At 35.7% G+C, this 24,514-nt stretch overlaps 1 protein-coding gene across 2 annotated transcripts in view; it reads right to left on the bottom strand.

Annotated features, from left to right (window-relative positions):
- The window catches only part of TET2 (tet methylcytosine dioxygenase 2), a 125,462-nt gene that overhangs the window by 62,976 nt on the left and 37,972 nt on the right, over positions 1 to 24,514 (bottom strand). The gene's annotated exons all lie outside the window — the stretch shown is intronic.

Raw genomic sequence — 24,514 nt, forward strand, 5'->3', positions numbered from 1 at the left:
TTAGGTCTTTCACCCATTTTGAATTTATTTTTGTGTATGGTGTAAGAAAGTGGCCCAGTTTCATTCTTTTGAAGCTAACACTGTATGTTAACTGGAATTTAAATACAAACTTGAAACTACAAAAAAATTAAAAATTAAAAACACAAAAATTAAAAAACCAAAACCACAATGTTGAAGGAATATTTGCACTCTCACATTCTTTACAGCATTATTTATAATAGCCTAAGTGTCTATCAACAGATGAATGGGTAAAGAAAAGGTGGTATATATCAGACACCAAGTGATCTGTATAGGTCATTTTGTAAAACAAAACAAAAAAATGATAAAGAGGAGATGCTTCTCATTAGAAGTAAACTGAATTTGTCAACTATCTGACCAATGGAAACTGCACAGTTCAAACATTTTGGAATTTCTCATATTTTGGGATATAAAAAGTACGGAAATGAGATTACAGACATATCTTGTTTTATTGCACTTCACCTTACCGAGCTTTACAGATAGTGCATTTTTTACAAATTGAAGGACTGTGGTAGCCCTGTGCTGAGAAAGTCTATCAGCACCATTCTTACAACAGCATTTGCTCACTATGTGTCTCTGTGTCACATCTTGATAATTTCCACAATACTTCAACTTTTCTGTTATTATTATATTTGTTCCAGTGATCTGTGATCAGGAATCTTTGATGTTACTATTACTGTTTTAGGGCATCATACACAGCACCCACATAAGATGGTAAATTTGAATGATAAATGTATGTGCTTTAGCTGTTCCTCTGACCAGTCATTCCCAGTCTCTCACTTTCTCTCTTCTTGGGTCTCTCCTTGGGACACTATATTGAAATTACGCAAATTAATAACCCTACAATGGCCTCCAAGTGTTCAAACAAACAAACAAACAAACAAACAAAGAGTCACATATCTCTCACTTTAAATCAAAAGCTAAAAATGATTAAGCTTTGGTGAGGAGGGTATGTGGAAAGTTGAAACAGATCTCTTCCACCAAAGAGGCAACTTGTGAACTTCTTAAAGGAAAAGTTCTTAAGTTCTTAAAGAATATTAAAAGTGCTACTGCAGTGAACACATGAATGATAAGAAAGTGAAACAGCCTTATTGTTGATAGGGAGAAAGTTTGAGAGGTCTGGATAGAAGATCAAACAGCCAGAATATTCCCTTAAGCCAAAACTGAATCCAGAGCAAGGCTCTCACTCTCTTCAATTCTATGAAGGCTAAGAGAAGTGAGGAAGCTGCAGAAGAGAAGTTGGAAGCTAACAGAGGTTGGTTCATGAGGTTTAAGGAAAGACCTGAGCCATGAGGTTTAAGGAAAGAAGCCATTTTCACAACATAAAAGTGCAAAGTGAGGCAGAAAGTGTTAATGTAGAAGCTGCAGCAAATCATCTAGAAAATCTAGCTAAGATCATTCATGAAGGTGCTACACTAAACAATGTAGATGAAACAGTCTTCTGTTGGAAGAAGATGCCATCTAGGACTTTCATAGCTAGAGAGGAGAAGTCAGTGCCTGGTTTCAAAGCTTGAAAGGATAGCTTGACTTTTGTACAGGGCTAGTGCAGCTGGCGATTTTAAGTTGAATCCAGTGCTCATTTAACATCTCCCAAATCCTTGGGCTCTTAAGAATTATGCTAAATCTACTCTCAGCTTTATAAATGAAACAACAAAGCTTGGAGGATAGCACATCTGTTTACAACATGATTCACTATTTTAAGTCCACTGTTGAGATCTACTGCTCAGAACAAAAAGTTTCCTTTCAAAATATGGCTGTTCATTGACAATGTGCCTGATCTGAGAGCTCTGACGGAGATGTACAATGAGATTCATGTTGTTTTTATACCTGCTAACACAGCATGCATTCTATACCCCAAGGATTAAGAAGTCATTTCAACTTTCAAATACTAATTAAGATACACATTTCATAAGCTGCCATACATAGTGATTCCTCTGATGGATCTAGGTAATGTAAATTGAAAATTTTCTGGGAAGGATTCACCATTGTAGACATCATTGAGAACATTCATGAGTCATGGGAAGAGGTCAAAATATCAATATGAACAGGAATTTGGAAGAAGTGAGTCCAACCATCATGGATGACTTGGAGGGGTTCAAGACTTCAGTGGAGGAAGTAACTGCAAATGTGGTGAAAAAAGCAAGAGAACTAGAATTCAAAGTAGAATCTGAAGATGTGACTGACTTTTTGCAATCTCATGACAAAACAGATAAGTTCCTTTTGATATATGAGCAAAGAAAGTAGTTTCTTGAGATGGAATCTATTCCTGGTGAGGATGCTGTGAAGTGTTTTTTTTTTTTTTTTTTAGAAGTATTTATTTATTTGAGAGAGAGCACACATGAGCAGATAGAGGGACAGAGAGGAAGGGAGAGAATTCCACAGACTCCCTGGTGAGCAAGAAGCCTGATGCTGGGCTTAATCTCAGTGAGATCATGACCTGAGCCAGAATCAAGAGGTGGATGCTTAACTGAATGAGCCACTGAGGCACCCCAATCCTGTCAACACTGTTGATATGACAGCAAAGGATTCAGAATATGACATAAACTTAGCTGATAAAGCAGTGCAGGGTTTTAGAGGACTGACCCCAATTTTGAAAGAAGTTCTACTATGGGTAAAATGCTATTAAACAGCATTGCATGTTACTGAGAAATCATTCATAAAGGAACAATTAAGCATGGCAAATCTTACTGTTGTCCTATTTTAAGAAATTGCCACAGCCACCTCAACTTTCAACAACTACCATCCTGATAAGTCAACAGCCATCAACGCTGAGGTAATACCCTCACCAGCAAAAAGATTTTAATTTGTTAAAAGGCCTGATGATAGTTAGCATTTTTTAGCAATAAAGTATTTTTAAGTTAAGGTGTATATATATATATATATATATATATATATATATATATATATATAGTTAGTTAGTTTAGGTATAATGCTATTACACACTTACTGGACTATAGTATGGTATAAATATAACTCTTATATGCAATGGAAACAAAAAAAATCATTTGACTCACTTTATTGTGATATCTGCTTTATTGTGGTGATCTGGAAGTAAACCCATAATATCTCCAAGGTATGCCTGTAGTTAATTTTATCCTCAAACTCAATTTCTCTTAAGGCTATACCGGGCCTATTCAAAGTCAAGCTTATCTGTTTTACTGCCCTCATGCTTGTTCATAGCTCATTCCACCACTGGCATACTGTTATTTGCAGGGTGAATATGAGTTAACTATAGAAAATCAATGACTTAAAGTTGGATTAAGAGTAAGAGTCACAATCAGGTAGATGTGAACTTAAATTCTCATTCTTCCACTTACTGTGTGGTATTTGATGGAGGCTTATTTTTTTAATCTAGGGACCACACTAATATTACACTAAACGGGTTTCTCTAAGTACTAAACAAGGTATGTGAAAGACAAATGAGATGACTCTCTGCCTCTCAAACGGGCATGCATTTTCTGCCCTTAGGCCTTTGTGCTTCCATTCACTCCTTAAAAGATTTCCTTCCCCCACTTCAAAGGTTCAGTAAAAATTAACTTCCTCCAAACAGCTTTTTCTACTCTACTCCCTTTCAGCCAGAAGGATTGCCCTCTTAAACTCTCTTTTCCTTTAGACCTGTATTAGATCATTTCATTTTAGTGGCACCTTGGTCTTAGCTGTCCTTTACCTCTGATTGCTCTTTCTCAGTTCCATCAAGCTCTTCTTCCTCTGCTTACTCCTTAAAGGCTAATGTCCTTAGGGAGTTATTCTAGACCCTTCCCAATATTCATTCTATTTAACAGATAGCTATACGCAAAGTATCATTCTGAGTTTGAGGGATGTATGAGTGAACAAGATAATCTGGGTTCCTCCAATAGTGAAGCTTATTTAGACAAACACATAAAGCAATAAGACAATTGTAGATTGATAAGTGCTATGAAAGAAATAAATCTGAATGACAGGATAGACAACCAAAATGGGGCTAATTAGAGAAGTTAGCAAAAGGCTCTCTGAGTTGGTGATATCTATCTGAGCTAACTAAAAAAGCCAACGGTAGGATGAACTGAGGAGTAGACAATACAAAGACACCGAAGCATAACTGAGTTTGGCAATCTGAGGAACAGAGAAACTTGTCTGGTTGGTTCTCTGAAAGATAGAGAGGGAGTGATTTTAAAATGAGGTTAGAGGTCTGCAAAGGCTGGATAGCAGTAAAGTACTTAAATTACTATTTAAATCCAGTGGGAAACCATCAGAGAATTATATATAGAATAGCTGCATGGCCTAACTTGAACTTTTAAAATGTCACTTTGGTAGTCTGTAGAGAATGAACTGAAGGCATTAAGAGTAAATGTTGGGAGACTGTAGTAATCAAAGAGAAAGGCCATGATATCCTGGACTAGGCTGACAGTGGTAGAAATACAGAGAAGTAGCTAGATGGCATTTTGGAGGAACTGCATTGAATGTGAGGGAATAAATGAAAGAGGAGAAACCAAAATAGTGCCTAGTTTGGGCTTAGCTACAAGGTTGAAGAATGGTACCATTTACTGAGATAGAAGTGTAACAGAAGTAATAAGACTGATGGGAAAATTATAAGTTCTGTCTTGAACAACCTAAGTTTGAAATGCATGGTATCACTCAAGTGGATATATTAGACAGGCAGTTGGGTATAAAAGTCAAGGGCTAAGTAAGAAGGCTTAGCTGAAGATAACCTCGAACTGTGCCAGCCTATCAATGCTATTTAAAGCCATAGGATGGGATGAAATCATCTTAAGTGACGATACTGTTAGAGGAGATGGCCTATAATTGGGGCTGAGAAAACTCTTGAATTAGAGAGAGCAAAGAGAGAGAAAAGACAGCAAGGTGATCCAAGAGGTAGCCAGAAAGAGTGAATCACCATTTGCTGGATAATCCATTTATGTCCCATGGGTTCTAGGTAGAGATCAATCCCAGATCTTCACTTCAAGTCCTCAGCAGAGTTCCCAGTCTGAATTTGCAATAGCCTCCTAGTCATTTGTGTATCCCAAAGTGAGTTCATTGTCTTTTACTCCAAACTTGTCCCCTTTTGTATTTTCTTCCCTATCCTAGTGGGTAGTAATATCATCTACTCATTAACTTAAGAAGCCTTGGATATTTAGTTCTTTCTTTCTTTATACAAACATCCCATTAAATACCATGTTTAACAGGTTCTACTTTCTGTTTCTGGACTCCATAAATTATCCATATCCTCACCTTTACTATCAGGACTCTTGCTGTCATCATCATTCCTGGTTCGCTACAACAGTCCATTAAAAGAACTTCTTGCTTCTGGTCTTGTTCATCCTCTACCTATCCCCTATACTAAAGCCCAGTGCTCAAAACCATCACTTCCCTTTCTTCCCACCCATATTCATTAATATGACCCTAAAACTGTCAGGATCTAGCCTTGGCCACCTCTCCGGGATTTTCTTTCATGCCCATTTGCCCTAGCCTATTATTGATATAATATATAGTCCCTTTAACATTCCCTGTTCTCTTTGCCCCTGTATCTTTATATATGTAGTCCCTCGCTGTAACAAATCTTCCCTATCTCTCTCCTATTCACCCTTAACATTCTGGACAAATTAACTTTCACTTATTCTATTCAGGTCTTAGTGTGGGACAATTCTTCCTCTAGGAAACCTTGAATGATTTTTCTGAGAGTGTTCCAAGAATATTTCTCCTCATCACAGCACTTAACACATACTGTATCTACCTATCTCCTACCTGCATCCTCCCTCAGACTTAAGTTTGCAGGATAAGAGCTGGTTTCATAGTTATAACTATAATACTTAATACCTGACAGAAGCAGATACTCAATATACGTTGAATGAATGACAGTGTAAACACATTCACTTTCCCACAGGTTTCTAGCAATCTTAAGATTTGCATTTAGCAGTTATACCTTTAACATAGAAATTTATTTTAGTGACTAAGCATACTAAAAGCTGGCACATGCAACACACTTCTATAAAGAGGAAAAATACTGGCAGGCATACATAAGGTATTACCGAGAAAAAAAAATGTAGTCATTGAATTAGCAGTCAAGAAAAACAAGCTTAAAATTTCTTCCCATACATGTTTATTTTCAACTCAGATCCCAACACTCACAAATACAAACCCTCAAAAAACTACTTAACTATAATAAAAATGTTTCACTTATTTTTTAGCACATTGGATAAAAGTGAAATGACTTCATAGCAGTTTGGAGCCTAAGTACCTTTGGTAACTCCTATAGTTATCACTAACATGGTTTGTCCTCTGGCTCAGTTATTTCTGAAATCTCTACAGGCAAATCTACCTTCCCTCCCCATCTTAAAACCTAGCACAGGTATGCAGCAGGCACTTAAAAATTGCCTGTTGACTGAATGAAAATAGAATAGATATGATTATTCTTGATAGACTCCACTGTAAATAAACAAACCTGAGATGTCAGTAGAATGTCTATATCTAAATACTGTATGCCAACCACATAGGAAGATCTTAGCATTTTGGTATTCCCAGGTGATAAGAAACAAACTTTAGGTTTTCTGTTTCTATTTGAAATACTTATTTCATAGCTAGCTACAAGTTTAAGATTTTTGAATTTTCCTAAATACATCTTTTATTCACTGTAGAAGACTAAAGTCACATATTTAATTTCATTACGAAACACACACAAAAAACTGTCCTGTTCTGTGACAAACCAAGTTGGCCTGTGTACTATTTTAGTTAAAAGAGAGCTGTTAGAGGCACATCATTTCAGCCATGGGCCTGAATCAATGGACACAGAGTATTTAGACCTCTAACCTTGGAAGAGAATTTAACTGACCATGTGATATAAGAATCCAAAATCGGTGGGTTGTGTCCAGGGTTATCCAGAGCATCTTGGTTACGGTACGAACAGATAGTTCAAATTTTAAGTTCCCTTCCAGATAAGGTTGAAGACTTGTTTGGATCCAGAAACCTGTTATTATACTTGACTCATCCTAGAAAAATTCAGGCTTCAAATACTGCTAATCAGATGCAAACTTAACTTAGAGGTTTTTTGGTATAAACTTAATCACAGTGGTTGAATAACTCATAGCTGGAATGAACACCAAAGGTGAATGTATAAACAATATTCATGCAGATATTCATCCCAGTGTATTCAATTTGGCTGGAAGCGGCCTGCCACCCAAACATATGCACCATGAAGTAGGTATCTATTTATACTTCTGCTGAGCAAGTTGTAACTTATTAAATACCAAACTTAATTAAACTGGCATGCATTTTAATTGTTCTCCAGCAGACGTTAAAATTTAATAGCTTTGTTCCTTTATTTCTGTTTCATTCTAAAACACTTATCAGTATTTGAATTTGAGATTACATTTGCTGACAGTTCAGTTTTTTGGTGGAAGGAGACTGTTTTTAATTGGTACCAAGTTTCCTGCTGTTTCCTCTTTGTTATGGCAGGTCACTATGTCAAAAAAAAAAAAAACACAAAAAACAGGAAGACATTAAAGAACAGAATTAATGCTAAATTAATCCCAACTTTGAAATTAATTGGAAATACTGTGTACTCACCACTGTGTCCTATACACTCCTATTTTACTTTTTTTTTAAGATTTTATTTATTTATTTATTTATTTATTTAATTTATTTATTTATTTGAGAGAAAGAGTTAGAGACACAGGCAGAGAGAGATGTAGGCTCCATGCAGGGAGCCTGATGTGGGACTCGATCCCTGGGCCCCAGGATCACGCCCTGGGCTGAAGGCAAACACTGAGCCACCCAGGCATCTCTTTTACTCTTTTTCATCCTAAAAGCTAGTAAATAAAACTGAGCATGCTCAGCAACTATTCTATGATTGGAAAATATTCAAGAAATATAAAAGGGTTAAAGAGTAAAATAAAAATGTCCTAATTAGGTCTTTAACATGTTGCTCATAGAAATAAATCAGGTCTTTCTGTGTCCTTTATGCTTCACTTAATGGTAAGAAAAAGAATTAGATGATAAAAATAAATGAGAAAACCAGAGTTTCCCAATTTGGGAAATTGATTCTTCAGAGGACTTAACCAGGTAATGTGGAGGAATATGTTGAGGAGTCCTGCTCAATCCTGGGCAGTTGCTCATAAATTGAACAATCAATTAGCACAACTTTTGTAGAAAGATGTTCTACCCGTCCACAAAAACAAACAAAAGTATAGGAAAATATTCTGATACGTTAGAAGAGTATGCTTTATTCATTATGCTAATGCCTAACTGCATAATGAAGGTATTTTTAGTAAAATACCTTTAGCAGAAAAAGCTGTGTTACAGCTAGGCTCTTTTCCCCTCTGCAGCCATAGAGGTACACAGGTGCCATCATGACCAATCATTTCCTTTTTATGTTCCCTTAATACAGACACTGAAAATGAAGCTGAAGCCAAGAGAAAGTGCTCTCCACTTTTCTTTAAAACTCCTTCATCCTTCCCCCTTCAGCATACCAGAGGAACTACACAATATAGGATCTTGTTTAAAATCTGTGGATTATTCTGGATGTACTTCAAATCATACCAAGTCTAGTTTTCTGCACTCCGGTTTCAGCTCTTTACTCCCCTTTTATGTAGTAAAAAGAGTTTTCATGCTTAAAGTTTTCATGTTTGTACTAACGCAATCTCTTGTAGAATTAGGCTTATTACCCAAACTAGAAACTCATAAGATAATGAATTTTTGCCTTAATTTTCTTATACATTTTCAACATTCATTCCTAAGCTCTGAGATCCTGTTGAGAATCTTATGAAAGGAACCAGTCCCCTTTTCCTAGCAAAATTTATGTAAAATTTCCCGGGAGCTTATAGATTCCCATAAATTCATGCTTAGAATGCTATGAGTTAAAGGTTTTAGCTCTTTAGTTTCATTTGAAGAGTTCAACTTAAATTAGAAGTGTTAAAAAAATTTTTACTCCAAAACCTGTTTCAGAAAATGTGTCTTATTTTTGTCCTTGTGAGACTGGCTGATATATTATTCTCTCTTCTTGAAAGCTTGCTTTCTATTTTGAATTTCCTTGAAAGCAGCATCCAATATTAAATCCATTTGAGGAGCTAATTTTCATCATGTTCATGAACAAAATTAGGCTGGAAGACTTGTAGAGAAGTAGTAACATTAAGAGCAGACATCCAAGCCCTCTTCCCAGTGAATCACTGAAATAAAGAAAAACAAAGATTGGGAAATATCCTGCATCAGCATGAAAATACCAGGGAACAGTGCCAGCTGAAAGGCAGAGAGTGTGAAGAATTTATGGAAAATTGCAGATGAGTCCATATTAAGGGTGAACACTAAAAGTCTAATCACAGTCCCTCTTCCTAAGCCAGTTGTGGAAAATAAAGAAAACACTATCTGCCCCAGTACCCCTTATTTAGAGGGCATAGGTTGGGGTGGACAGGGCTATCAGGAGACAAGGAGTTTGTAACTGAAGCTCTCCACCCTAGTACCACAGGTAAAAGAAAACTGGAAACACAATAGAAACCCAAAAGTGCTATGATCTCTCTCTCTCTCTCTCTGAGCTACAAGCTCTTGGGGGCAGGCTCACTGTGACAGTCTTCTCATCCAAAAGGTTCCCTCCTAAGAGGAAGAGCTAAAGGTGAGGGAGGCTTTGGAGAAACAGGTATGTCTTATTTAATCACAAAGCAGCCAAAGGTAGCTGTAGGGAAAGGAAATAATGCATAAACTCACCAAACAGAACACCTGTGGGTAGCAGGAGTCTCTTCTAACCTGGCTTCTCATTTAGCGTGGGCTTATCTTGACAAGAGTGCTCAATTTCCTAAACTAGAAGGGCTCACTGGGGGAAGGGGAGCCCAATGGGATAGAGTTATTCCCAACTAAGTGGACTGAAGCACCAATAAGACAGAAAGCAAGAGGGAGGAGAAGAGGGAGAGGAAAAGAGAGAGAGAGAATGAAGGGAGGAAGGGAGGGAGGGAGGAAAGAGGAAGGAAGGACAGGAGAGAAATCAGACAAAACCAAATTATGAACCTGGACTAGAGACCCTGAGAAGTGAAAGAGAAATACAAAGACAGATTGGGGGCTGGGGGGAGCTGATATCTTAAGCTATATTTTCAACAAACAGAAAAAATGTTTTACAGTAATAATGTTCTAAATGACCCAGTAAAATAATGTTTTGAATATCAGATTTTTGTGATAGTAGGTGAATCAGCCCTCCTTCAAGGATATAGGAGTAGATCCAAAATGGTACCTATGAAAAAAACCAGAATTTCAACTAAAAGAAAAATTAACATATTATTCATCAGAAGTAAAAGAGCATGCTTTCAGAAATGATTTGCTTAGTGTTCTAGAAATAAATTATAGATCTCCTGTGCCTTGTCCTGCCAAGGGAAGTTTTCACAGGTACTTTTTGAAACAACAGATGGATGATAAAATTGGAAAAAAGACGGAAATTAAGAAGTGAAGGAAAATAGAGCCAGATAACATAATTCCACAGGAAAATATAAGACAGAATTAAAATAAGAAAAAAAAAAGAGTTCATACTGCAAAAAATCAGTCCAATAGAGAATAAGCTGAACAGATTTTTCTTTTTCTAAATAACTTTTTGCTCAAAGAAGAAATAAAAACTTTATTTTTTAAAATGAAAACTTTAAAAGAAAGAATTTCTGAAAAACAGGTAATGAATATAGCACATCTTGAGATGCATGAGCTGTAGCCAAATTATAACAACAGCCTTATAATCTTTCACAACACAAAACAGCATAAAAATAAATGACATAAGCATTCTAAGCCAATAATTTAGGAAAACAAACTTAAACAAAGTAACTAATAATAAGAGAATTAATTAACAACAAAAACATATATAGTAGATTTAATAAATCCAAGAGTAAATTCTTTGAAAAGGAATACAGTGGTAGAATAATCACTAAGGCAATTAAAAAAAAACCACACAAATGAGTGTAGACAGATGTGCTATAAACACAGATATAGGGAATATTAAAAAATAAAATGCCATACACTTTCAACAAACAAATTAGAAAACCTAGATAGATAGAAGGGTAGTATAGGGAAATATACATTGCTAAAATAAACTCAAAAGATGCATAATGCCTAAATAAATTTATGCCTTTGGAATATAATCTTTAATCTTTAATCTCTTAATCTTTCAAATTATTATCTGGCAATTATTAGAGCCAGAGCTCAAATGTTCTCACAGATACTCTTTCAATTTTCCAAGAAATATATAATTCTTACTCTATTTCAATCTTAAAAAGCACAGAAAAAGAAGGGATTACTAAAGATCTTTCTATAAGTAAATTATTCTGAATAACTGAGAGCACTTTTTTTCTGTCAGCTGTATATCTCATATTACATGGTTTCTGCATTTTTAGGCAATAGTAACCCATTATGCATTTGAATATTTATTAAGTGCCTGATATGTATGAAGGATTCAAGATTCTTATCCCTGAGGAAGAGACATGCTTAAAACATCATAAACAAATAACATGATTAGTTTTCTACTAGATTTTTATAAACATGCTTTGGAGATGTAAAAAGGGGCTAAATTTGCTTCAAGGAGTTGGGGATGACTTCATAGAGGTTGTGTACTTCTTAGTATAATTAAAACTCATTAAATCTTACCTAAAACATTCCTCAACATCCTCAATTATGGCTCTCTTTTGGTCAAGCCTACTGCTTGGCAGCATCACTACTGTAATTAAGAGTTCAGGCAGGTGTGTTTCCCAGAGCCAGGCACTCCTTTCTGTGTGATGAAATGTGCTATTAAATATATACAAAGACTTTCTCTGACACAAAGCACATTCAATTCCCAACTGTTTATAGTATTATTTAAGATTTTAAACAGTTAGAAACAAGATTATTTTCCAGTAAATCCATAGTTTAAAACTCTCCTCTACCATATCCTTTTCCAATTATCTTCTAAACCAATTTGGTGCTTTGTGTATTCTGATGAAATTATATAGGCCAAATACAAATTTATATGGTCTGTGTAAGAATGGAAGTAATCTTAATATAGTGTAATCATATGGCATGCTTTAATTTTCCTCCCAAATCATATGAAATGTTTCAAAGTCACATTTGACAGCACTTTCCCAAGTCTCTTCCTCATTCAGTGAATCAATCACAAATAACGGTTATGCCAAACATTTATTGATTACCTATGCAAGCACAATGTTAGGGATCATAATAAGGATAAAAGAAAAGTCCAACTACTTTAGGAGCTCAAACTTCATTAAGTCATTTTCAGTTTATGTGGACGACTACACACACAATTCAAATGTTTGCACTGACATTTCTTAAAACACTGAAAAATATTTGTCCAGGTAACCAATTATATTTGGTACCTTTGTTTACTGGTATTCTGCTTCATTCCAGAAAATGTTTGCATTTACTAAATTTTCATTTTGCCTGCTTAGTTAACAGCCACTCCATTTCTTCACAATAAAATCTTTACGGCTAAATGGGTGATGGGAGTTAAGGAGGGAACTTGTGATGAACACTAGGTGTTATATGTAAGTGACACTAAATTATATGTAAGTACACTAAATTGTACTCCTGAAACCAATATTACACTATATGTTAAACTAACTACAATATAAATAAAAATTTGATACAAAAAATCTTTATTGTGTTATTACAGTATCCACTATTTTGATGTCAGTAATCCTATTACAAAACTATGGAACCTAAAAGACAAAGAATTTCTCTTCAATAAATTACAGGTAATGAAGAAAAAAAAGAAATACTTAGGCTTCATTATAAAAAGTAAGTAAAAATATGGTTCAAAATAAGGGCTTAATGTGGCCATGAATGATCAATTCATGTTACGTTGTTACTAAACTAAGCGTCGTTCAGAAGAGGACAATTCATTGCCTTTAAGGAATACAGGATTTCAGAGAAGAAAAACAATCACTAAGGTATCTGAGATAAATGGGTAATTAGAAAAATTAGTAATTTCTGTAATAACAATGTATCAGTTTATGAAAAAGATTAAAAACTATGAATTACAGACTTTAAGATAGAGGTTATATGGAAGAGTGGGTAGAAAGCTACTATGCATGCATTCAGAGGATCTGAGAGGCAGAGCCAGGGCTACCCTGAAGCAGTCACCTAACCTCTCAAAAACTCAGGCTTCTCAAAGGCAAAGGCAAGGAAAAACAGAATTAATTTGATTTTCATATTACTTGCAGCATCATCTACCCATTAAGTAAGATTAATACGTTTTATTTATCCACAGTTTTTACAAATCCTCAGTTATAATAACGCTTGAAAAAGTATGTATATTCATTCATTTATTTCTCTGGGATCTAGTTCATTGGACATATATCTATGTTCATAATATGTCAAGGACTGAAGTTGGGGACATACTTCATAATATCTCATGAAATATGCAGAAATTTACATGGCCACACGAATCTGGAGGGCAGGAGTTGGTAATGTACAGATTTTGGATGAAGGTGTCCTGTTAATAAGACCATATTTAACTATATTAGCAGGAATTCAACTCTATCCCCAACAGAAGGTGACCTTCTATTGCCTTATATTTTGTTTCATGTAATCCATGATTAGTAGTCCTGAAACCCTCTCGGTAATTTTTTTTTAAGAAGCTCATATATAAGCAATACCTCCATTTACTAAAGTTCTTAATTTAAATGTTATCAACTGGTCATTTTATTTACAGAGAGCTATTGAGCACTGAAATGGGAACAGAAATTAGCATAGCACCAATGCACACATTATTTATCATTTTTAAAATCCTTTTTTTGCCTCACATCTGTTGTGTTACTTATTATGAATGCACAAAAATATACTTACACTTTCCAAAAATTTTTTAAGAAATCCCTTGCATTAAACAATAGAGCAGCCAATATAAGTATTAATCACTTCAATAGGAAAAGAATTCTTCTCCATTTCATATTTGGAAAAAATGGGGCTTTTTTGAATAAGTGATTTTGTTTTAAAGGTCAATTCACCCAAATTTTAATAATTAATCAAATGTAGTGTTTCCAAAATAAACTCTTGATTTGCAAGTACTCAAATGATTCAGCTGAATAACTGAATTTAAAGGGAATTCTTATCAATCTTCCAGGGGTAGAAGGATTCAGCAACAGGTCTTTCAATCACAATATTACCAAATGTCTTAAAACATAATTATTTCATGTACATAAAATACAACAAAGGCACCCTGATGAAGTCAATTTTTCTTCTCATTTGATTAAGAATATGATCTCAGTATTTAAAATGTGTGTGTGTGTGCGTGTGTGTGTGTGTATTTATATCAGATAAACAAGAGTGTTCTCAGAAAGGGAGGAAAATGAACAGTTAAAAAGCAGAAGGGAGTAAATGTGAATTAAGTAAAAAGGTAATTAGATAGAGGTTGAATGAACATATAAAGAGTAGGGAGTTAGCAGATATTTTTTATACATAAATACACCTTTTCCTATGTTGACAAAAGTATTGAAGGGATTTTCCCAAATAGAAATACCTGATGAGCTGAGGCCTAGGGAAACAAGAGTGGATGTTCAAAGCTTATATACATTAGTTCTAATGTCCTCTAAAAACAAATTCACAATTCTTCATATCAATACTAGCTGTGCTTATTATATCATTCTGGCCATCATATTCTAAGGTGACTTAGACTAAACATTCTTAGGTTTCTATTCTCTATTATAAGGTGTATGTCCTGCTATACCTGGTAAATTGGTTATATGGAAAATAAGATGAAAAATACATTATCTGGACAACCAATGGAACGTCTCTAAGTAAAGACAAAAAGAATCACAAATTCAGAGTTGAGAAAATTGCTTCTACATGTTCAAGCCTACCTTCTAGTACATCCTTAGGATCATGATTCATCACTGTGTTCAACTCACTGAACAAATACCTTAAAATGACTCCAGTAAGTCCTTTTGCCAATTCAATATCTGCCCTTTGTTTAAGAAGGAGAACATGGTGCAGGGTGGTGGGCACAGTGCATCTTATCCTTCTCCAGCTGCCTCTAGGTTCTGGGAGCCACCTCTATTATGCTGCTGGTTATAAATATAAAGCTAACTTTTAAAGTTTTAAAAGTACAGTGTTATATCAAGAAAGTAGATCCTTTTCTCCTATAAAGTAAGATACCAATACCTCCATTTTCCAGAGAAGAAAGTTAAAAATAGAGTTGTTCTAAATTTTAGGTAAGATTTTAATTCAGAACATATGACTTGTTCTTTCAATGATTATCCACTTTAAAAAAAAAGAAATTATATCAGTAATATCAAAGAAGTCATCTTTGCAAAATTATACAGGAAATGAGAAAGAGAGAAGAAAGCATGTGTTTATAAACAACACATGGAATGGAAATAGATTTTCATAAATTTGCCTAGGCTTAAAAGAGGAACTAAAAATAATGGAATTTAATAAATTAAATGTTAAAATCTTCAATGGTGACTTAGATAATCACAGTAGCAAAGTAAAGATGGAAGAGATCTGGTTTATCAGCTGCTTGTGTGAAAAAAAAATGTATGCTGCCATTCAGTGTGATGAAGCAGCATGGACTCGCAGGCAAGGAAGTAAATGTGCTTCAGGACTAGGGTGACAGATGTGCAGTATCCAGACAACTAGAAGGGAGCCCTAGTATGATCTGATGGTATTTAAAATATCAAATATTTAAAGGACTTTTCATGAAAAAGGGATCCAAAGTTCTTTAATGAATGCAGATTGTAGCTCAGCAGGACACTAAACATGTAGGACTTCCTATAAATGTACTCAGTGAGTTGATCATTATTAGAAGAACCCAATCAGGGGCTAGACTAGTCCTTTCTAGGAAGGCAATAAAGACAATTTATGCATGGCATGAAAGGAAATAATGATTTTCTTTGATGACAGTAATAGCAATTTTGTAATATAAGAAATTTGCAATTGTAAAATTACAGATTTAGTAAATATTTTGAGTCTCATAAATTCAGTAAATTGCTTTATCTCTTGTCCACTTCTCTTTCCCTTCTGCCTTCTTTAAACTGGCCTTGATAAAGACTTGAAGTAGGCATTTTATGATAAACCTCAGTTGTATATACCATGTTAGTGAAGGGAGTATCTTGTACATCATTAATAAAAACTAAAATCTAAAAACATATTTTGATATTATCTTTCTTCCTATAGGATGATAGGATGATAACCCTATCGATCAAAAAGTATTTATTAAATACTTGCTATGTGCTAGGCATTCATTCAGATATGCTTTACTACCTTGCTACTCTAAGAAAACTTGCTAGTAGAATAAGCATCAAAGTGATCTTCAATTTTAAAAATGTATAAAAAAGTGACCCACCTTGACAAGGCAGAACTTTTGAGACTAAGAAGGGGACAACTAAAGTACAAGTTAAACAAACGAAAAAAAATTACTACATTTTACTTCAAGAAAGTATGAAACTGAACAAGGGAAATAAAATCTCTTTGAGACCACCTGGTTTTATACTTTTAATAAATATGAAAAAAAGGCTATACATTTTTTTCTAAGTGAAATACATTTAATATGCCCAAGTGTTCAATTCTGCATTTTAATTGAGGAGTTTATTTACTCTCCTCTGTGAATTCTCATAATCTAGAAAAGCTATGGATTCTAATAATCACTTTACTATTTGGTTAGGGAACCTGGAGCTCAGAAATCTTTCCAAAAATGCTCTCAAGATCTAGCATATTGATTTAGTCCTGAAAGCCTGCATACATTCCCACCTATGTCTTCTTAAAATCACAAAACACTTGGACAGCAACACCAAACACATGGCCTCCCAAAGACCCTTTTGTTCTGAAGTACATTGACTACTTTTCTCCTCCTCCCAAAGGCTGAAAAACAGAACAAAACAAAAACTGCTAGAGAAGAAAATCTATCATCAACTAAACTTCTCTGGAATTTCTAAAACATTTTCCAAATTTATGTTTTACTAAACAAGGTGTTGAGTGTATTTATTCATTAAATTTATCACCCAATAGACATTAAAGATCATCTACTACATCTTTCAAATTTATCTTCCTGTAGTGAAATATTTATGTTCATCAATACTACTGGAATTAAAATACTGAATACATTCCTAAAGTCTTCCAAATAGCCAATAAAAACACAAATCCCAACCATAATAAACTTAGTTTGGATAGGATACTGCAGGAAAAAATTATTTCAGATATCAAATGTTACTTATACAAGTGCTAGCTACAACTGAGTATGTGTGGGGTTCAAGCTCTGCAGTAATGTTAACTTTGCATATGATATTGCTATGCCTAGGCACTTGAAATTCCAAGTACTCACCTTCTACAGTTCCTTACCCTCCCTGCCTCCCATCCCCAAATGGAGCAGGTGTTGTGTATATTTCAATAAGGGGCTAGAGAGGACAAAGAAAAAATAAAAGATATGAAAAAGATCACAAAGTTAATTGTTTTTAAGAGTGTGACTGAGTGAGTACTATGTAACTAGGCACTGTGCAAGATATTAGGAATAAGAAGAGAAGACCCAGCCTTTGTCCTAGGGATTTGAGTTTGTAAAGAAACAGGCACAAATGATTATAGTAAGTGTGCTGTTTGAGGAACATGAGTGCCACAAATATGAGGCTTTGCTGATGAGAAACCTGAACTGGATCTCTATGGAAAGGGTAGAGGAGAGAAATAGCCAGTACAAAGTCCTGAATGTGTGAAATATAATGGAATGTGCAAGACCTATAAAGAGTAAGGAATAATTACCTCATGGAATCTAAAGGACAATAGAGTGACCTGAAGGTTAAAGAGTAATTCAGAGCTAGAGAGAGGTATCAAACACACAGATTGATCTATTTCCTGTGGGCCAAAAATTCTCCAAACCGAGTACTTTAGGTATCAATGGTTCACAGAGCTGTCAGGGGCCATATTGGTTAAAGAGGGGTTAGCAGGTGACCCTAGGAGTTCCCACATTGCATCTATTTCTACATTGACCAGATTAACCCTACTTTAATTGTAAAAACTTTGTGGGGCTGGGATGGGAGAAGCTTCTCCTGCTTTCACAAAGTTTAACAATGGGTATCCATCAAGAGGTATTAAGGAAACGTGTGTGTGCACATGTGTAAGTATGGAGGAGGATTCAAGATCTTGCGAAGATGGCCAAGGTTTTTTTTTCCCCCTTAAAGTCCCTGTAAGTCTCCCAGGAAAATTCAAGGACTGTACAGGTCTTTAAGAATTACAAAAGTGCAATACATATATATAACATTAACTATGTGATCACAGATTATCCAAGAAACCCATTAATTGTTCTCCCAATCTTCTCAAGATTTAAAAAGCCAAGAATAACACTCCATAGTAGTCCCCCTCCCTCACAGCCCCATCCCATTTGGTTTCACTTTCTGCAATTTTGGTTATCTGTGGTCATCCATAATCCCGAAATAGATGATCCTCTTTCTGACACATGGTCAGAAGGTCACTAGTAGCCTAACAGTGCCTATGTCATTCATCTCACTTCATTTCATCATGTAGGCATTTTATCTTTTCATATTATCACAAAAAGATGAGGTATTTTGAGGGAGAGGAGGAAAAGGAGAGACAGGGAACATTCATGTAACTTTTATTACAGTATATTGTGATAATTATCCTATTTTTACTTATTGTTGTTAACCTCTTACTCTGCCTATAAATTAAACATCATACATATGTATACATAGGAAAAAACAGAGTATATATAGGGTTTGGTACCACCCACGGTTTCAGGCATCCACTGGGTGTCCTGGAATGCTGCCCCCCCACACACATACACACAGATATGGGGAGACTGCATTGACTACATTATATCACATTTTGAGAAAAAGCTTTGGTCAGATTAACATCTGTAAAGATGGGTAAACATTTCTAATGCCTTTATTTGCATGGTAACTTTCTTTTGGAATATGAAGTGTTCTCACCAAGACTTTCATTTCTGCTTAAAATATCCTATGAGAGCAATGGACACAATTGATACTTCACTGTTTGATGAGGAAACTGAAACAAGAATGGTGAAAATAACTTTCATAATGTGTAGTCTATTTTAGAATGGCTTCCTTGTTCTAAACTCATAGTATAGGTCACATGTCGATAGGCATTAATGAAAATAAATGCTACAGTGCTATTTGTGAATTCAGGGATTGCCAAAGTTTTCAGCAGAATCCCATGAGAATGTCAGTAGTCTTCTATAATTTCGTCTCTTGGGACATAGAGACAATGAGACCAATCTGGGCCTTAAAATATACACAAGACACAGCTTTCACACAGTTCAGCCATGACTTGTATCATAATGTGGCATGTGTAATGCAGAGAGTAAAGAAAGATAAAGAAAGATTTGTAACACTATTGTAAATAGAAAAATAAACATGTTCTCTTTAATATACGTTATTGGATAATAGGGGGAGTGGTATGTTGCTTGTATGTATTTTTTTTTTTTAAGGGAGTTATTGGTGTTTTGTTGTATGTGTTTGAACGGATTGTGTTTTGTTAGTGTTATTGTGTTTGGGTTTTTTGGAAAATGGTTGGGTATGGGGGGGGGTTGTTGTTGTTGGTGATGGATGTTTTAGGAGTTTGTTTTATGGGGGTGTGGATGGGTTTAAGTGGGTGGGTTTGGTTGTTTTTTAGTGGGGGATGAGGTGAATTAGGTTTTGTTTAAGTTAAATTGGTAATGGGGTTGTTAAGTGAGGAGAGTAAGTAGTGTTTGTTTTTGTAGGTGGGATTGGTGTATGATTATTGTGAGGGGGGTGGTATGGTGATTGCGTGAGTGTCGAGAATTGTTAGGATTGTTGTGGAGTGGGGATCTTGTTATGGTTATGGGGGTGGGGGGGAAATGTTGTAGGTATGTTTGAATATTTTGGAGGATGAGTGCGTGAGAGAGTTGAGAGAGAGGAGGGGAAATATTTAGAGGTGGTTGGGTGGTGGATTTGGTGAGTTTTATGAAGTTTGGATTTGTGTTGAGTTGTTTATGAGGGGAGGGAATGGGGAATTTTTATTGTGGAAATTGTGGAATTGTTGTAATTGGTTGTATGTAAGATTTAGTTGTGGTATATATCTGGGGGGTGGAGAAAGTTACGGAATTCTATGTGAGAGCGCGCGAGGAAGTGGGAATAGAAAAAATGAAAATAAATATAAAAAAAATGTTGATTATAAAATTTCCTTAAACCCACCAAAACTGGACCAACTGGCCTCTCTTCTCCTGGGACCAAAATCTGGGGGCCTCGCCACCCCCTACCCCTATACCTCTCCTCTTTCCCTTTGGCTTCTTTTTGCCCTGAGCCCTGCCCTCGATCCATTGCTGGGCCGGGGCTCGGGGACGCTGCCTCCTGGCCTTCCCTCCACGAGGATGCCTCGCCCCTAGCTGTGGCTGCAGGGACTTAATTTATAGGGAGAGGCCTGTGGCAGTGGCCACCCCAGCCACAGCTGGGCCGCGCTCACCGCACAGCTGGGCAGTCAGCCCCTGGCAGGGGCCCTCTTGGCTTCCCATTTTTCATTCCCTTTGCTGTGGCTAAGGGGTGGGCGGGAGGGGACGGTGGGGAGGGCTGCCCGCCATGGGCTGGGGCTTGAAAAACCTGAGTCTGCTGATTGAAATAAATGTCTCTGTCTTTAAAAAAAAAAAAAAAAAAAAAAAAAAAAAAAAAAAAAAAAAAAAAAAAACCCTTTAGCCTGTCAGTTGGAAGGTGATACCAGTGGCCCATTTTTGATCAATACTTTTATGATTTTCTGTTATTCCAACTTGGTTTAAAAATATAACATTTGGATAGGCATATTCTCATATAATTTTTTGAACCAACTTATTTACATGGATTTCAATGCATAGTAAAAAATTGCTCTTAGCAACTCAATTCAGCCTGTCAAACATTGTATGAACTTTATCCTTAGAAGACTTAAGGATACCTACTCTAATTGTCTCACCTCGCTCACTGTGAATTCAAACTCACAATATGCCCCAACTTTCTTATTTCCTTTAATGGCAACATGTAATTTTCTGAAGAGAAAACTTTGACTCTTCTTATAGCCTATTTGCAATTAGTGATTAAATCCTCAGGATTTTCCCTATCAGATCTATCTTCTTTTTTCAGTCTTACCTCTAATATCATAATCTCACTCCTGAATCACTTCAACCACTTCTTCCATCTCCATACTTGTCAAAATAATAGTAGTGCTAATGACCTGAATGCATCTTGTTACTCACCTGCTTCCATTGCTCCTCAGTATTTGTATGAGGGCATGTAGTAATCGTTAGCCTGGCCTAAGAACTTCACAAAATTTGGCCTCACCTGCATTTCTATCTTCTCTCTCACCACTTGCCATCTCTATACAAGGTCACCTTCCTTTGCTTCCCTCCTTGTCCTTTGCCTATCCCATCTGCCCTTAAAGCCAACATCCTTATTTCATTTCATCTCATGCTGTTTCCCTTCCACTTCCCCATGAGGATGTCATTCCCTGTTTGTTTTGTTGTTCTGTTTTTATGGCTGTAAGGGCTATGGAACTATGATACATAAAAATAACTTTACTGAAAACTTTAGCGATTTTCTTTCAATGTTATTGAGGTATAACTGACCAATAAAACTATATTTAAAGTGCACAATGTAGTGACTTGTTATACATATAAATCATGAAAGGATTCCCCCCATTAAGTTAATGAACATATTCATCACCTCACATGTTTACCATTTTGTGTGTGTGTGAGTGAGAGAACACTACCACTCTCTTAGCAAATTTCAATTTTATGATATGGTGTTATCAACTATAGACATCACATTATACAACTGAATCTCAGACCTGATTCATCTTATAACTGAAAGTCTGTACCCTTTTGCCAACTATCCAATTTCTTCCTAACCTTCAAGATCCAGGCCACCATTTGCCAGGGTCTTTTGTGAAGTCCTCCTCTGCTTTAGTCTAGATGAACCTTACTATTCCTTGAACTTCTGAAATTTTTATCTGTATCACTTACTTGAGTATATGTGTAAATATTTACAGATAATATATGATTTAGCTGTATAAGATCCTCTTATTCTGTCTAAATCATTCTGTGAAATCTTTTTACTACCCTAGGTCTTTGTGGCATTCTCTACCTATTCTCCCCAAATGACTTTATAGTCTATTTGTATACTTTCTTTTAAAGAAGTAAAAACTTCTTAAAGTTTTTAAAAGTAAAAACTAAAAAAAAAAAAAATAATAATCTTCTCATGAGGTCTTTCCCGACCACTTCATCTTTAATTACTACCGTACCATCCCTCCAATTTTCTTTTTCTGTCTTAAATTTTTTATGCTTAGTACTTCTTGGTATTTGACTCACTACTACATTTTTATTTATCTTGTTTATATCTGTCTGCCACTCTAGAGTCTATGCTAAGTACAGGGATTTTTACTTTTTTGCTCAGTAATGCATCCCAGTTCCTAGAGTGCCTGATTCTTGATAGGCACTCAAGAAATACTTTTTGATTGAATTTATTATTTAAAAACTGAAAGCACAGGCCACCTGGATGGCTCAGTGGTTGAGTGTTTGCCTTTGGCTCAAGGCATGATCCCGGAGTCCAGGGATCTAGCCCTGAATAGGGCTCCCCACAGGAGCCTGCTTCTCCCTCTGCCTATGTCTCTGCCTCTCTCTGTGTGTCTCTCATGAATAAATAAATAAAATATTTAAAATAAAATAAAATAAATTGAAAGCAATGCTAATAATAGTAAATAATAATAAATAAATGCTAATATAAGATTTAGAATTTACTTGTGCTAGGTCTTGTACATATTATCCATATGTGCATATATCCATATATGTATATAATCCCATTATACTTATCTATGACCTATTTTCCTCCTTGCCAAAAAAAAACAAGGCTTGAAGAGGTTAAATAATTTCCCCAAGAACACAAAGCTAGTAAATATTATTAAAAATAAGTCCTGGGATCCCTGGGTGGCTCAGTGGTTTAGCTCCTGCCTTCGGCCCAGGGTATAATCCTGGAGACCCAGGATCGAGTCCCACATCGGGCTCCCTGCATGGAGCCTGTTTCTCTCACTGCCTGTGTCTCTGCCTCTCTCTATCTGTGTCTCCCAAGAATAAATAAATAAAATCTTAAAAAAAAAAATAAGTCCTAGGTTTATTTATGACTGAAAATAGCTCTTAGGCTGAGCTTATCCAAATGTAAAAAGCTAAATACAAAATAATATTCTTTTTTGGATATGAAGGAAGAACTCCTCTGGGAGTTACTTGTGAAATTAATCTCTCTCTCTTTCTCTCTCTCTCACACACACACACACACACACATACACACACACAAATAGCTAATACTTTAATTTCTTCTTTTCTTGTTAGTAATTTCTCTTACATTTTCCCCCCAAACTTTGCACTTCCCTCTTACCTCCACTTACTTTTCTCGGAGAAGAAAAAAATTCTGACTAATGTTATTGTAAAAATTCCATCTTAAAAATGCATCTCTGTTCTCATATAAAGGTCAAGTACAGAATGAGTAGCCACAGTCCTCACAGTGAGAGGTAAAGCATCCATTACAGGAGGAGGGGAAAAGCAAAGAATGCTTTATTCATAATTACCTAAGATTTTCCAGCAAGAGAGGGGAAAGAGGAAGTCTATTTTCAGTGACAATGAATACTCTAAAAATATTAGCATGCAAGGGGAAAATTTTCATTCTGAGAGTTAGTAGTGCTGAGTTCTCTTTCCCTTACAGAGGGACTTAAAATTCCCAGGGCAGAGAGGTAATCTAGGCAGATGTAGTTGCCTTGTGTCTTGAAAATGGCAACATCTAGGAATCATGGGAGTTTAACTGAGGACACACTGGGAAGGATTTCTCAGCACCAGGTCAGCCTCTAAGAAGTATCAAGTGGCAGAGTGGATTCTTATATCCTCAGGCCTCTAGAGTAAGAGCAGAGATTACAGCTACATGGGCCTTTTAGAAGATTTGTTATGCTGCATGCATAAGCAAGATTCAGTGAAATTGCAGCTGAACTACCTGCTAAAAGAGTTACAGAAAAAAAAAAAAAGACTCCTTCTTCTTTTTTTAATCTAACCTCCATTTTCTTTCCAAGATGTCCCCATAATTTTAACTGACAAAGAACAGGTAAAAGTACACACAGAATTCATTCTGGTGTCCATCTCAAATATTTTGGAAAAAATATCAGTTATCAGATGTTCCTGACTTCTGTTCATCTATATAAATGGTTATGATTTGATAAATAACCCTTAGGTTGGGATACTCATTAGCTGGTTAGTGAGTGGCATTCAGAAAAATTGATTTTTATTAACACCAGCTGTAGAGGAAAAAGTACTTGGTATCTCCCTCTCTGCCAGTACCTCTATTTATATTTTTGGAAAAATCATGTGAAAAATTACATAGGCTTTCCTATATAATTGTATACTTTCATTTTCTGATAGTTCTATGGGACCAAAGCATCATGAAAACTGGCTGATTTAGGCTCAGGAGGTGCTCACTTTTCTGATCAACAAATAACCACAAATAATCACCTTTTTTTGATCCTCAACAAATTGAGACAAAGTCCTACAAGTGAGATAAAAATGAAGAAGAGAAATACTGTGACAAGTGGTTACAGA

Source organism: Nyctereutes procyonoides, unplaced genomic scaffold (assembly GCF_905146905.1).
Source record: "Nyctereutes procyonoides isolate TBG_1078 unplaced genomic scaffold, NYPRO_anot_genome, whole genome shotgun sequence".
Taxonomy (NCBI): domain Eukaryota; kingdom Metazoa; phylum Chordata; class Mammalia; order Carnivora; family Canidae; genus Nyctereutes; species Nyctereutes procyonoides.